This window comes from Aotus nancymaae, unplaced genomic scaffold, assembly GCF_030222135.1.
Source record: "Aotus nancymaae isolate 86718 unplaced genomic scaffold, 86718_ANA_hifiasm-v0.15.2.pri h1tg000079l, whole genome shotgun sequence".
NCBI lineage: Eukaryota > Metazoa > Chordata > Mammalia > Primates > Aotidae > Aotus > Aotus nancymaae.
The window spans coordinates 8,824,463-8,836,898 of NW_026988494.1; positions in this window are offsets into that span (position 1 = coordinate 8,824,463).

Consider the following 12,436-nt stretch of genomic DNA (forward strand, 5'->3'; position numbering starts at 1 on the left):
TAGCTGGGATTACAGGCACGTGCCACCATGCCCAGCTAATTTTTTGTATTTTTAGTAGAGACGGGGTTTCACCATGTTGACCAGGATGGTCTCGATCTCTTGACCTCGTGATCCACCCGCCTCGGCCTCCCAAAGTTCTGGGATTACAGGCGTGAGCCACCGCGCCTGGCCTATTTTGTTTTTTCTTTTCCTTCTTTTTTTGTTGAGACGGAGTCTCACTTTGTCACCCAGGCTGGAGTGCAGTGGCGCCATCTCAGCTCACTGCAACTTCCGCCTCCTGGGTTCAAGCAATTCTCATGCCTCAGATTCCCAAGTAGCTTGAATTATAGGCATGCCCCACCAATGCCTAGCTAATTTTTTTTGTATTTTTAGTCAGATGGGGATTTGCTATGTTGGCCAGGCTGGTCTTGAACTCTTGGCCTTGAGTGATCCTCCCACCTCAGCCTCCCATAATGCTGCGCTTCCCTGTCAACATACTGTTCTGGATAAGCTACCCTCATAGTGCAGCACCATCCTTCTGAATCACAGCAGCTATTAAGCTGAGCTAGCCTCCTTAATCTGTAGACAGTTGTCATGATCAGCAGGCAGGCAGTGGCTTTAATGGATGTCCCAGGTTTAGCGATCCACTCCAGTAGTTAAACTTCTCCAGAGGAGACAATCCAACCTTAGCATTTTTCTATCCATAGTTTCATAAAGCAAACCACAGGAAGACTTCACTGATACTCATTCAGTATGTCGATTCACCTATACTGGATTCATCAATTCTACGAGAACTTGGAAAAGGAGGCTGGTATGGTTTGAATGTGTCGCCTAAAGTTTCTGTGTTAGAAACGCAATCCCCAGGGCAGCAGTGTTGGGAGGTGGCGCCTAATGGAAGATACAGTCATGTGTCACTTAATATGGGGACACATTCTGAAAGATGAATTGTTAGGCTATTTTGTCATTGTATGAATGTCATAGAGTGGACTTGCACAAAGCTGGATGGTCTAGCCTACTAGACCTAGGCTAGTCCAGTAGCCTAAGCTATATGGTATAACCTAGGGGTCTCTGACCCCCAAGTACTGATCCATGGCCTCTTAGGAACTGGGCCGCATGGCAGGAGGTGAGTGGCAGGTAAGCGACTGAAGCCTCATCTGTATTTATAGCCACTCCCCATTGCTTGCATTACTGCCTGAGCTCTGTCTCCTGTCAGATCAGTGGCATTAGATTTTCATAGGAGTGCGAACTCTATTGTGAACTGTGCATGCTTCTTATGAGACTCTAATGCCTGATGATCTGTCACTGTCTCCCATTACCCCCAGATGGGACTGTCTACTTGCAGGAAAACAAACCCAGGGTTCCCACTGATTCTACCTTATGGTGAGCTGTATAATCATTTCATTATATATTACAAGTAATAATAACAGAAATAAAGTGCACAATACAAGTAATGTGCTTGAATCATTCTGAACCATCCCCTGCCCACCCCCAGTCCATGTAAAATTGTCTTTTGCAAAACTGGTCCCTGGTGCCAAAAAGGTTGGGGGCCTCTGGTATAGCCTATTGTTCCTAGGCTGCAAACCTGCATAGCATGTTGCTATACTGAATAACACAGACAGTTCTAACACAGCAGCTACATCACTAGGCAATAGGGATTTTTCAGCTGCATTATTATCTTACGGGACCACTGTCATATATGTGATCTGTCATTGACTGAAATGTCATTATGGGGAGCATGGCTATATTTAGGTCATGAGAATTCCACCCTCATCCAAGGATTAATGTTGATTGTAAAAGGGTTTGAGGCTCCAAGTTATATCTTTTTTAAAAAAAATTATTTTTAGTTTTCTGTTTATTTTTGAGGTGGAGTCACACTCTGTCCCCCAAGCCAGAGTACAGTAGCTCAATCTCAGCTCACTGCAACTTCTGCCTCTCAGAGTCAAATGATTCTCCTGCCTCAGCCTCCCTGGTAGCTGGGACTACAGGCACATGCCACCACAACCCAGCTAATTTTTGTATTTTTAGTAGAGACAGGGTTTCACCGTGTTGGGCAGGATGGTCTCAAACTCCTGACCTCAGGTGATCCACCCATGTTGGTCCCCCAAATGCTGGGATAACAGGCGTGAGGCACTGCGCCCCACTGCAAATTCCATCTCTTATTCTCTCTCATACATGCTCTCCTGCCTTTCCACCTTCTGCCATGGGATGGTGTAACAAGAAGGCATTTGCCAGATGTGGGCTCCTGGAGCTTGGACTTTCTAGCCTTCAGAACTGTAAGAAATAAACTTCTGTTCTTTGTAAATTACCCAGTTTCAGGTATTCTGTTATAGCAGCACAAAGTGGACTAAGTCAGAGGCCCAGATGGAGAGTTTGAGGAATTCATACTGGCAGGCATTAGATGTCTTAAACCAGAAAACTGCCAAGAGGTCGTGTTCTACCTCTGCCCAGAGATGCTACTCAACCTATGTGATCTCCCTTCTGTAGGCAATGAGCCCTCTCTCAGGTCACCTGAGAGGTCCTGGCAGCTGCCTGGCATACCTGGGTGATGGAGGAAGAAGGATCAATTGATGAGGAGCATGCTGATTTTGATGGTGAAGCAGGTTCAGTGGATGTGTGTCGGGGGCCGGTGAGAGTGGCACGTCTGCCGGGGTCTCTTGGCCTGCAAGAGGGTCCCAATACCTGGAAGAGAGAGTGCGTGGAAGAAAAGAAAAGACAGGACAGCTGGAGTCTGGAGGGCTGGCCAGGCAGTTCCCAATTAGCAATGCCTAAAACCAGTGACTTTATTGTACACTGAGTTAGTATATATATCTTTTCCTACCTCATTTTACAGGAACATTCTTTGCCCCACCTCATTTACATAAGCATTCTTAGTCCCATCTCAATTATCAGAACAGATGCCATTATCTTAATAAAGGGAAGAGAGAGCCATCCGGCTACAAGCTTAGGCAGCGGAAAACACACAATGGGTACAATCAAGTCATGGAGGTGGGTCTCATTATCAGGGTGAGGAAACCTATAGTTAAAATGTTAATGATCTATGCAAGTCATCAGAGAGGCGATAGACCCATTAACGTTGCAAATAGCAGTCACAGGAACAAGCATGGGACCCCTCAATAGAGGGTAAACAAAGTCATAAAACTAGCCCAGAGCAGGTACTTCAAGAAACAATGCCTAGTAAAGCCACACAGCCTTCACCCAGCCTTTAGGTCAGTGGACCAGAAACAGGCTTCTGCAAACTCAAACTTCTATTAAATCTCTCTTTCACTGGTCTCGACTGCCTCCAGGGGGTGGGAAATGTGTCCGGGCTCAAGCTCCATTATGGCGGGGACACTGAGTGGTCTCAACGCTGGAGCGATCCCCACAGATGTGAAAGAACTGATTTGACCCCTACATTCACAGGCACATCATAAAGACCCATAGACTATGGGGATTGCAATGATCTAATTGCAATCATTAGTAATTATCCTGATTAGAATGCCAACTATTAGATCGTACATTCAAATCACTTACAACAGATTTTCCAGATTTATAACATAGGAGATGGTTCAGGAAACTCGATTCTCCATAGTTTAAGAGTTCAGTGCTAAGAGGTGAAGGGATAGTGATTGTGTTTTATGTGAGCTTTTTCCAAATGTCCAAATGCATCTATTTCCAAAGCATTTCAAAATAAATGATAGAGGCTGGGCGTGGTGGCTCATACCTGTAGTCCCAGTACTTTGCAAGGCCGAGATAAGCAGATCATGAGGTCAGGAGTTCGAGACCAGCCTAGCCAACATGGTGAAACCTCATCTCTACTAAAAATACAAAAATTAGCCGGCTGTGATGACGGGTGCCTGTAGTTCCAGCTGCTCGGGAGGCTGAGGCAGGAGAATTGCTTGAGCCCAGGAGGTGGAGTTTGCAGTGAGCCAAGATCATGTCATTGTACTCCAGCCTGGGCGACAGAGCAAGACTCTGTCTCAAAAAAAAGAAATGACAGAGTAAAATGGCTATGATTACTTTAGCATTTTCTTCCTGATAACTGCTGTTTCTGATATTAGCAAAGCCATCTCATGGGGAAGCAGCCTGAACCCCTCTCCTGAAGGCAGAAGTTCTGGCCGGGCCCCAGTTCTAACACGGGCCAACTGTGGGACCCAGGCAATTCCCTCTGGGGCCCAAGTTTCCTAGTATGCCAAAACAGGATGTGGATAAAATATCCTTTTAGAGTATTTAATTTTAAAACTGAAGGCACTATGTTTGTGTAAGTGCCCTATTAATTTTTCAACACATTAAGGAGAAAAAGTAAGGCATCCATCTCCCAACCTGGCTCTATTCATCCAGCAAGAATTTTATAGAAAGCAATGGAAGAAAATCTGCTGAGTGCTTAAGGTTCTTTATAAACAGCCAGGATTTCCTATTATGTTCCTTCCATTTGTTTTCTATTGTATAAAAGAACAAAGTGATATTTTTGTGGCTCATTAAAAAACTGAGAGTTGACAATAGTTCTCTCCTACTAAGAAAACACTGTTAACTTCTCTGTTTCCTGAATAGTAGGTTTAATTTCTCAGCCTATATTTGGCAGTTTGTAACTGTCAAATACTTATTAATCTGCTTTGGCCTCATTTCCAGGGACAATCATAACAACAGCTAGAGATGTCAGATAATTTCTTTCTTTTTTTTTGAGGTGGAGTCTTGTTCTGTTGCCCAGTCTGTGGGGTTGTAGGGCAGTGGCACGATCTCGGCTCACACATCCTCCACCACCCAGGTTCAAGCGATTCTCCTGCCTCAGCCTCCTGAGCAGCTGGGACTACAGGCGCGCGCCACCACGCCCAGCTAATTATTTTGTATTTTAGTAGAGACAGTGTTTCACCATATTGCCCAGGATGGTTTCGATCTCCTGACCTCGTGATCTGTCCACCTCGGCCTCCCAAAGTGTTGGGATTACAGGCATGAGCCGCCGCACCAGGCCTCGATGTCAGATGATTTCTAAGGAAGTCTTTTTGTCTTGCTTGGTTCTTGCGGCACCTTTTTCTTCAGAAACACTTTTTAAGCTACAACAGTTGAGATAATTAAGTATGTATCCATGTTTTCTTTGCAGGGAATTTGTGCAGTTCATAAGATTCAAGTGATACTAAGATTTAAGTGATACTTCGGTTTAGTTTCGTGGCCAATCTGGGTATGTTACATTGAGTGCCTTTGGTGGATTCATTAGCCTGAGGACATGTGAGGTGATGTTTTGTGGCATTCTCAATTTACTAGAGGAACGCTTTCCACAACTTTGCTTCTAAATTGTTTGTTTAGAACTTAGATGGCATTTCCCTGTAGAAAGAACATTATGTTAACTCCTAGTGGGTGACACTCATGGTAATGATATGAATTCAAGGGAACATCCTGTTCAGGATGGAAGAAAAGAGCAAAAGTAATTTCCTCCCCATTTCTTAAATATGCACCTGACCCTAAGTACATTTTATTTGTATAATTTTTTTTTTCTGTTTATATAGTTATGTAAATGTGTGGACTTTGTTTAGATCTTGATTCAAATGAACCAACTTTGAAAGGATTTTTAGGGAAATTTAAACACTAACTGGATAGTAAAGCTTGATTATTAACTCTTTCAGGTGTAATAATCATATTGTGGGTTTTTTTAGAATAAGGAAGGGTCACATTTTAGAGACACCCACAGATTAAATTATATGTCTTGGATTTGCTTCAGAATAATCTGAGTTAGAGAGAATGGGGAATACATGGATGAAACAGAACAGCCACGTGTTGAGAATTGTTGAAACTGGTTGATGAGGAGTTCTATTTTTGTATAGGTTAAAAAATTTATATGAAAACAAGTGTACAAGAGACTACTGGGTAGAAAAGGAAGAGAAAATCAGATACAGGCATTTCCATTCACCATACAAATTTTGAGTGAATTTTTGAATACAGAGTGAAGTAGGGGGTCCAATTTCATTCTTTTGCATGTGGTATCCAGTTATCCCAGCAGAATCATATTGAAAAGACGATTCTTTCCACATTGAATTACCTTGACACTGGAAGTTAATTTTTATTTTTGAGAGGGAGTCTTGCTCTGTTGTCTAGGGTGGAGTGCAGTGGCGTAATCTCAGTTTACTGCAACCTCTGTCTCCCAGGTTCAAGAGATTCTCCTGCCTTAGCCTTCTGAGTAGCTGGGATTACAGGTGCATGACACCAAGTACTGCTAATTTTTTGTATTTTTAGTAGAGACGGGGTTTCACAATTTTGGCCAGGCTAGTCTTGAACTCCTGACCTCAAGTGATTTGCCCGCCTTGGCCTCCCAAAGTGCTGGGATTTCAGGGGTGAGCCACTGTGCCAGCCTAATTTTTTTTTTACATAAAAATAAAACAAAAAAGAAATCACCAGAATGCTTGGGGGAGCAGAAGTTAAGGGGCGCTCCACCAGCTTTCCTGTTAGACCTGACACCCTTATCAGGACATTTCTACTGTCATCCAGAGACTCAGAAACCATGCCAGAATCACATATCCCCCCATCTGGTAAAAAGCAGTGCAATAGAGTCTTTGCAGCCACACAAGAAACACACCAAAGCCCACACACCACTGCTGGCAGAGGAAGGAAGTCTTTTGCTTTCCTTCAGGTTTCTAAGTAATCTTATGAGTTTATCTTATTAACAATATATAGGCCGGATGCAATGGTGCATGCCTGTAATCCCAGCAACTTGGGAGGCTGAGGCTGGCGGATCACTTGAGCTCAGGAGTTCAAGACGAGCCTGGCCAACGTGGCAAAACCCCGTCTCTATTGAAAATACAAAAGATTAGCTAGGCGTGGTGGCGTGTGCCTGTAATCCCAGCTACTCGGGAGGCTGAGGCAGGAGAATTGCTTGAACCCGGGAGGCCAAGGTTGCAGTGAACCGACATGGTGCCATTGCACTCTAGCCTGGGAGACAGAGTGAGACTCCGTCTCAAAAAAATAAACAGCAAAACACACAAAACACAATATGTAGAGGAAACACAGAACCCTGGAGGTAAGGGAATCGAGAGAATATAGTTTCAACGCTCCTGTGGTAAAAGGGAATGGGAGTCAGTAAACAAAATGCAGCTGATCAACCAGTCCCAGAAGGACAAATGCTACATGATTCTATGTATAGGCAGTACCTAGAGTCAGACTCATAGAAACAGAGTAGAATCGTGGCTGCCACAGGGCAGGAGGAGGGGGAAATGGGAGTAGAGTTTGTCAAGCAAGATGAAAAAGTTCTAGAGATATGCTGTATAGAATTATGCAGTTACACAGCAATACCAAAGTGTACACTTAATAATTTAAGATGGTATTTCAGACAGTCCTGCTTCAAAAGAAAAGCAAAACAGCTGGGTGGCGTGGCTCACGCCGGTAATCCCAGCACTTTGGAAATCCGAGGCTGGTGGATCACTTGAGCCCAGCAATTTGAGACCAGCCTGGGTAACATGGCGAAACATCACCTCTAAAAAATACACAAAAGTTAGCCGGGCATGGTGGCACATGACTGTAGTCCCAGCTACATGAGAGGCTGAGACAAGAGGATTGCTCAAGCTGGAGAGGTGGAGGTTGTAGTGAACTGAGATTGCACCACTGCGCTCCAGCCGGGGGGATAGACAAAGAACCCGTCTCAGAAACAAAACAAAACAAAACAAAGATGGCAGATTTCCTGTTATGTATTTTGTTACCAGAGCTAAAAAAAAAATACATATATATGCATATACAAATATATACAACTCATTAAGCGATCATTTATATTTTGCCTCCTTTATATTTTACAACTAAAAGAGTATCACGTAACATCTGTTGCAGTCTTACAATAGTTCTTAATCTTCTATTTTTCCCAGAATGGTCGGGGGAGAGCTGGATCCACCCTGTTCTTTTATGCTTGTTACAGAGGAAGCAACTGTTAACAGATTTTCCAACTCAGAATCTGCTTCAAAGGGATGAGCTATTTGGACCCTTTTCAGAAACTTGCTTGGGACAAAAATTATTATTAATAATGACAATCAATTATAATTTTATTATTTTATTTGAGGTAGTTTAATGTGCAGCATTGAAAACATTTATTTATTATTTTGCCCAGTCTGGAGTGCAGTGGCACAATCTTGGCTCACTGCAACCTCTGCCTCCCAGGTTCAAGCCATTCTCCTGCCTCAGCCTCCCTAGTAGCTGGGATTACAGGCATGTGCCACCATGCCCTGCTAGTTTTTGTATTTTTAGTAGAGATGGCATTTTGCCATGTTGGCCAGGCTGGTCCTGAACTCCTGGCCTGAAGTGATCCGCCTACCTCAGCCTCCTATAGTGCTGGGATTATAGACATGAGCCACCAGGCCTGACCTATAAGCAATTTTATTAAAAAATCATTAAAAAATTCTAATTTTAAAAACATCTAATTAATATTTTCATATATAGCTGTTATGGGCTGAGTAGTGTTCCCTAAAATTCATATCCTAACCCCCAGTACCTCAGAATGTGACTGTATTTGGAAATAGGGCTTTAAAGATGTAATTAAGGTTAAATGAGGTCATTAGAATGGGCCCTCGTCCAATATGACTGGCATCCCTCTAAAATCAGACAATTAGGACACAGACACAAAAATAGAAAGTGACAAGCAAATTATAAAATTTACATAAAAAAACTAGATAGGGTGCCGTGGCAGCTCACACCTGTAATCCCAACACTTCTGTGTGAGGACACAGGGAGAATGGGCCATCTGCAAGCCAAGGAGGGAGGGCTCAGAAAAAGCTGAACCTGCTGGCACCTTAATGTTGGACTTTTAGCCTCCAACAGTGAGAAAATAAATGTCTGCTGTTTCAACTACCCAGTCTGTGGTACTTTGTTATTGCAGCCCTGGAAAATTAGTACAATAACCTTACAGCTTTTTCCACATATACATATGTATGTATGTGTACATATATTAATTTATTTATGTTTTCCTGGAGGGGCGTGGTGGCTCACACCTGTAATCCCAGCACTTTGAGAGGCCAAGGCAGGCAGATCACTTGAGGTCAGGAATTGGAGACCAGCCTGGCAAACTCAATCTCTACTAAAAATACAAAAACTAGCCAGGTGTGGTGGCACACACCTGTAATCCTAGTTACTCCAGAGTCTGAGGCAGGAGAATTGCTTGAACCCAGGAGGCAGAGTTTGCAGTGGGCCAAGATTCCCTCACTGCTCTGCAGCCCGGAGGATGGAATGAGACTCGGTCTCAAAAAAAAAAAAAAACCAGCCAACTAAACAATAAATATATATTTAAATATATATACTTATTGTTTATATAAACAATATATACATTTAATTATATATATATATTTTTCCAAACAGTAGGCTCATATTAATTTCTATTTTGTAGCCCACTTTTTAAACTTAATAATTAGAAAAATTTTATGTTTATAAGCATTTTTTCACAATGTAATTTTTAATAACCACCTAATACAGTCATAGTTGATTCAATCAACCTTCTGCCAACTTTAGGATTTTAAAAATTTTTTTGTAGAAACAGGGTCTTCATTATTTTGTCCAGGCTGGTCTGAAACTCCTGGCCTCAAGTGATCCTCCCTCGACCTCCCAAAGCACTGAGATTACAGACTTGAGCCACCACACCTGGCCTTAAGGTTTTTTTGATTTGCTGGGCAGGGTGGCTCATGCTTGTAATCCCAGCATTTTGGGAGGTTGAGGCAGGAGAATCACTTGAACTTGGGAGGCGGAGGTTGCAGTGAGCCGAGATCACGCCATTGCACTTCAGCCTGGATGACAAGAGCAAAACTCCATCTCAAAAAAGAAAAAAAGAAGGGTGGTTGACTGTCTTGCTGGCATTTATGTTCCCTGATGGCTTGAGATAAGGCGTGGCTTTGTGACTTGCTCCAGCAATGAACGGGGAGTAGAGGTGTGTGTGACCTCTAGGCAAAAGATCTAACAGCTTAACAGCTACCATGGTATGGAGGCCTCCATGCTTGTTCCCAAGTCTGCCAAAAGACGGACAATGCTACTGATAGTCCAGGTTCCTGAGACAATATTCCAGTAGAGTCACAGCCAATCTGTGATGAACAGGTATCGAGTGAGAAATAAACCTTTCTTGTTGGCCCCGAGAGTTGGGAGTCGTTTGCTGCTGCAGCATAATTGATCCCATCTGGACTCCATCAGAGCGTTTTCCAACTTGAATAAATGTCCACAATGGGCCATGCAGGGTTCTAGGTGGGTATCCAAAATGTCATGTAAGCTGAGTGCAGTGGCTCATGTTTGTAATCCGAGCACTTTGGAAAGCTGAGGTGGGCAGATCACTAGAGGTCAGGGGTTTGAGACCAGCCTGGCCAACATGGTGAAAACCTGTCTCTACTAAAAATACAAAAATGAGCTGGGCATGGTGGCAGGCGCCTGGAATCTAAGCTACTTGGGAGGCTGAGGCAGGAGAATCGCTTGAGCCAGGGAGGCAGAGGTTGCAGTGAGCCAAGATCACACCACTGCATTCCAGCCTGGGTGACAGAGCAAGACTCCATCTCAAAAAAACAAAACAAAACAAAAAATTTCATATAAGATGTGTCATTCTGAGCATAACTTTTCCCTTCCTTCCTATCCAAGCAGATGGCAGGTTCTGGGTTCATTGTCTCAGGACAAGTGTTACAGGAAGGAGATTTGGTGTCTTTGAACCAAATGCATCTTTGTGATAAAACAGAGAGCCTCTGAGGAAAACCAAAATGGTGTGTTTTCCTTAGGGTTCAGTCCTGGGCAGCCTAATTGGATTTGGATGCAAAAAATGTAAAATGTTCTCTAACTTTAACCTTCATCAGCTTGACTTTGTACAACAGTTGTTAGGGTCTTCTTAGGCTGGTTGATGGCTCCAATACTTAAAACTGTAAAAGCTTCAGTGTGTTCCATTGTTTCCTCAGTGGCGAGTTCTCCAAATTTGTTTTCTTCCGGCACTGTTGGGTGATCTTCTTTGCATTGAGACCCCCTGGCTGGACGGCTAGCCGTGCCTGCTTGTGAGGCCTCACTAAAGGGAGAGGCACAGTGTTTTCTCAGCATTAGGGATGAAAACGGTGTACTGCTGAGCAGAGTGCCTGGTGGCTGCTCTTCCAGACTTGGTATTCTCATCCTCGCTACTGCAGGAAACATGTTCTCTCCGGCCCAGAATGGAGGGTGAGATGGAGATGCGTGTGTACATGAAGATGCGTAGGCGTCTGTCAGTTTGGCTGCTCCCCTACGGCACCCCAAGTCCTCCCCTTGTAAATTGCCTCAATAAGCCCCCTCCTGCTCCTTGGATTCCACCTCTTGCAGTGAAACAGGCTCCTTGGCAGGGCTCCCTCCTTTTATGGTAGTATTCTCCCATGCCTACTAGCAGTGTGTTAGGCTGCAGTTTCCCTCTTCAATATGATCTCGTTTGTTTTCATTTTACTCAGAAATTTCTTAGTTTCAGATCCACCAAGCCTTCTCTTTCTTGATTTTCTCAATGTATTTCCCTGTTCTTTTTTTGTTTGCTTTGTTTTTGAGACACAGTCTTGCTCTGTTGCACAGGCTGGAGTGCAGTGGCACAATCTCGGCTCACTGCATCCTCTACCTCCCTGGTTCAAGGGATTCTTCTGCCTTGGCTTCCGGAGTAGCTGGGACTACAGGTGCCCGCCACCACGCCCGGCTAATTTTTTTTTTTGTATTTTTTAGTAGAGACGGGGTTTCACCATATTGGTTAGGCTGGTCTCAAACTCGTGACCTCACACCAGCCTCACCCTCCCTCCCAAAGTGCTGGGATTACAGGCGTGAGCCACCATATCTGGCCTATTTCTCTGCTCTTAAAAAAAAAAGTGTATCAAGATAATAAATACTAATGCTCTTGCAAACAGATATGGAAATACTTGAGTTTATTCTTTAGTATTTTATTCTATTTGCTGGTTTCTATGGTTGTAAACTGCCACAACACTTCTCTTTCACAGTATTAGACGTTCTACTTGTTTTTTTCTTTTTTTAGAGACGGAGTCTCACTCTGTCGCCCAGGCTGGAGTGCAGTGGCATAATCTTGGCTCACTGCACCCTCTGCCTCCTGAGTTCAAGTGAGTCTCCTGCCTCAGCCTCCTGACCAGTTAGGACTACAGATGCCGCCACCACACCTGACGAATTTTTGTATTTTCAGTAGAGACAGAGTTTCACTATGTTGGCCAGGATGATCTCGAATTCCTGACCTCAAGTGATCCGCCTACCTCAGTCTCCCAAAATGCTGGGACTACAAGCATGAGCCACCATGCCTGGCCTCTAGTGGCTTTTGAAGTAAAAAAAACTCCTGCTTCTGCTCTCACTACACACACACACACACACACACACACACTCCTCTAAATACAAAACTCCCCACAATTACAGTTGAAAAATAAATGTTTTATGGTCATAATCTCTCACTCTTGGAAACAGGTTTGGATTCTCTCTGTTCCCATCACCCTCTGCTGGAATTTATAAGCTTAACAGTTACTATCTGAATTACTAACCATGTGCATGGGCATAA